At 45.0% G+C, this 4,036-nt stretch overlaps 1 long non-coding RNA gene across 1 annotated transcript; it reads left to right on the top strand.

Annotated features, from left to right (window-relative positions):
• Window positions 1-968: 968 nt before the first annotated feature.
• Window positions 969-3,453, top strand: LOC127305618 (uncharacterized). Its single transcript, XR_007854041.2, has 2 exons — window positions 969-1,517; window positions 2,906-3,453. It is a non-coding gene; the product is annotated as an uncharacterized lncRNA (long non-coding RNA).
• The last annotated feature ends 583 nt before the right edge of the window (window positions 3,454-4,036 follow it).

Genomic DNA, 4,036 nt, shown 5'->3' with positions numbered 1-4,036 from the left:
CGCTGAGTCGGCCAACATTCGTTCCCGGTGGAACAAGATTGTCGAGATTGCCCAAGAACATTCGGGTAGATGGCATGTGGCTTGCATGTCCTATAGTCCTATGTGGCGTGGCATCTTGAAAAGAGAGAGGCCAAAGGTTTTTACAAGGAAAGGCTTGTTCTACTTTGGCGCTTGCTGCACGGATTAGAGATGATATACGGGTAGTCGCTGCTAGGCAGCTGTTGTAATTGGTTTTTCGTTTTCTCCCTCTCACCTTTTGGTGAATTGTACAGTTTTTCCACTCCTATAAATGAAAATAGGCAGAGCTCGTACCTAAGTTCTACTTGGCACATCTTGCAAACGGATTTCAAATTCTATAATGCATCAACCTAAGTTCTACTTGGCACATCTTGCACATAAGTCAACTACTACCATGCCGGCAAGGAGTCTAAATCTGCTTCCTGATTCCGATCCACAGATTACTGGCACGTGCAATATCCATTTGTGCATTCTGAATAGTGACCATTCTGCCCCCCTGCCAATTTTCTTCGGTCAGCTCTTCTCATCCCCGTCACGTACTAGCGGTCACGAAGTGTTCGCATTAATGATCGATCGAAAACAAGTCTGACCAGACTTTGCTGTAATTTCAAAGCATTCTGCGCGCACGATGGGAGACAAGGGTCGGCTCGATCTCCAGCTCTCCATACATGTTCCCGGCACGTCACTGCTACTGCGACTAGCATATGTTTTCTGTCGACGGATGGGTACGTGTCGACGTGTCGTACCGTACGTTTCTGGAATGCATATGGTAGCAGCACTCTGGTTTCTGTATCCGTCCTTTCAGCTATACGAGTTTATTGGAGACGAGCGCCCGGCCTACACGCAAACTGTTATTGTGGCTCATAGTAGGTGTGATCACGCACACTCGTCATGCGAGAGCTAGTTAAATACACGAGGAACGTTGATAAAATTGAAACACGGAAGGAGAGCTCCAGAGGACACTGTGAACGATCTTGTGCATTTTGGCATATGCTCAAGTCAAAAGCTAAATCTCTACTACTTAAAAAGAAGGAACATGTTCCCCCTTCTCCTCTATTTTCGTCGTCCTTCTGATCGTTCGCTGTTCTTTTTTATCCCCTCCCGCATCGCTTGCATCCAAAATCCAAATGGGCCAAGCCAAACGGATCTAGTAAGGAGTCCACTCCATCCCAACCCCCCGACTCCCTTGCCCCCGCCGCCGATGCAGGGAACGCCCGGCTTCTCAGCCATCATCGCGACGGCAACCTCTCCCATGATGACGGAGTGATGGCCATGAACCGGGCGCTGGACATGGAGTGCAGTTGTCGGCTGGATCCTGCTGCTCACCACATCCCCGCTTGAGATCTCGGTGCCCCTAGGTGGTCGTCGCCAAGGACAAGGTGGATGCTATGCGAAGATGGCCATTGGCCTCCACCCCCGCAGCTCATCGACAAGGCCAATGCGAGGGGGCGCTCAGCTTCTTCCTCACCCGCCTCACCTCCCAGTTCGCAGACTCCCAGGTCTGCCTCTTCGTCATTTCCCCCCAATATTTGAGCTTTTTTTTTTGTGGTGGAGGTTATGTACGTTTAGCTACTTCCAAGATTTGTAAACTCTATGGACGTTTATGATGAAATTAGGTCTGGGTATATTGGGGTATACTCCTTCTTAGACTGATTTTGTTATATCTGGATAGTGCTTTCATACTACACCACATAAGAAGGTGGATTCGTTAGGGCATTTGTTGCTGGATGTTTTGAAATCCCATAGCAGACTGTCTTATGTACGGACATCATAGTTTACACAAGTTATTTGTTGCATTTCCTTTCCCTGACTCGCACATACTCGCGTGTTGTTCATATGTCATTTTTTTGAAATTATGGATATTCATCGTGTTCGAACGAGCAGTTGAAACAACAGGCACACCATCTACTCTGGTAGCAAGAGTACACCTTATCTTAGTGCATATCAAGGGTAGATCTAACCATCCTACTCCAGTAGCAACCAGTGTCCTCAACCCTATACTAGGCTGAATCTTTAACCGTAGGTCCATAGCAACCAGTGTCACAACTAACCTCCATATGGAGTAAAAAAATTAAGCTCCATAGTTGGTGGTTACTCCCAATGTTTAGCTGATTCAGTACTTTCTATGCAACGATGGATGTGTTTACTGATTTCTTATTCAGTGTTGCTTAGAGAAATGCATACTCCTTGCATCATGTTAGATCCTGATTGTAAGAGTATAAAATGGTTTAGTATGTTCTGATAATAAGATGGACAATGTCTCCACTTTTTTATTGGTTTGACGTAACAATCGAAAACAAAAGTGAAACAAAGAATAATCATATAATTTCTGCCATTTCCTGTCACTGAATTTACTGTATGTGTGAAGTATGATTAAATCTTGTGTACAATTTGTTTGACTGTTGTTGTGCTGGTTCATAAATTCAGTAGGTTCCTTGTTTGCTTATACGTGAGTCTGATGCGTGGTGAGAAAGGAATAGAAACTTATGGATCATATAAGCATATGGTCATTTACAGTTATCTAGCATTTGCATTCTACTGAATCATTTGTTCCCAATAAATGGCTTGTCCTTTGCTGATATCGACAGTTTGACTTTAGCTGACAGTGAACATATACTGTTTTCCCACGATTGAGTTGGTATCTGATACTGTGAATCATGTATAGCGTGAAGCCTCTACATCATGAGAATCAAGTGCTAAATATGCATGTTACGGTCCCATGTTAGATTGCTAAATATGCTATCAACACCTCATGTATCATGTTATACAGATTGCCTTTATGACCTGAGTTATATGCATTTCCATTTGGAGTATCATGAGAATCATGTGTTGTCATTTTTCAATTTGCTGTGTTTCTTTTCCCCTGTCTCACACAAACTTGTTGCAGGAGGCTTGGCGTAGGGCACTCACTGCGGTCGTCCGGAAGCATCGGAGTGGTCGGAGGTCAGCCAGAGCAGGAAGAAGACTACGTCCTTCCTTGGCCGAGCGGGTGACGGCGAGTGATCTGCGGAGGCCTCCGTCGGACTCCTGCGTGTGGTTGCGGACGGAGGCGTCGAGAGGGCTGATACGCGTACAGCACGCGTCCGTTGGGAACCCCAAGAGGAGGGTGTGATGCGTACAGCGGCAAGTTTTCCCTCAGTATGAAACCAAGGTTTAATCAAACCAGTAGGAGCCAAGAAGCACGTTGAAGGTTGATGGCGGCGAGATGTAGTGCGGCGCAACACCAGGGATTCCGGCGCCAACGTGGAACCTGCACAACACAAACCAAGTACTTTGCCCCAACGAAACAGTGAGGTTGTCAATCTCACCGGCTTGCTGTGACAAAGGATTAGATGTATAGTGTGGATGATGATTGTTTGCAGAAAACAGTAGAACAAGTATTGCAGTAGATTGTATTTCAGTATAGAGAATTGGACCGGGATCCACAGTTCACTAGAGGTGTCTCTCCCATAAGATAAACAGCATGTTGGGTGAACAAATTACAGTTGGGCAATTGACAAATAGAGAGGGATGACCATGCACATACATATTATGATGAGTATTGTGAGATTTAATTGGGCATTACGACAAAGTACATAGACCGCTATCCAGCATGCATCTATGCCTAAAAAGTCCACCTTCAGGTTATCATCCGAACCCCCTCCAGTATTAAGTTGCTAACAACAGACAATTGCTTTAAGTATTGCGCGTAATGTAATCAATAACTACATCCTCGGACATAGCATCAATGTTTAGTGGCAACAGCACATCCATAACCTTAGAGGTTTCTCTCACTCCCCCAGATTCACGGAGACATGAACCCACTATCGAGCATAAATACTCCCTCTTGGAGTTACAAGCATCAACTTGGCCAGAGCATCTACTAGTAACGGAGAGCATACAAGATCATAAACAACACATAGATATAAATTGATAATCAACATAACATGGTATTCTCTATTCATCGGATCCCAACAAACACAACATATAGAATTACAGATAGATGATCTTGATCATGTTCGGCAGCTCACAAGACCCG

Source organism: Lolium perenne, chromosome 6, assembly GCF_019359855.2.
Source record: "Lolium perenne isolate Kyuss_39 chromosome 6, Kyuss_2.0, whole genome shotgun sequence".
Classification (NCBI taxonomy): domain Eukaryota; kingdom Viridiplantae; phylum Streptophyta; class Magnoliopsida; order Poales; family Poaceae; genus Lolium; species Lolium perenne.
The sequence above is the reverse complement of the archived record's forward strand: the minus strand, read 5'-3'. Positions and strand labels throughout refer to the sequence as shown.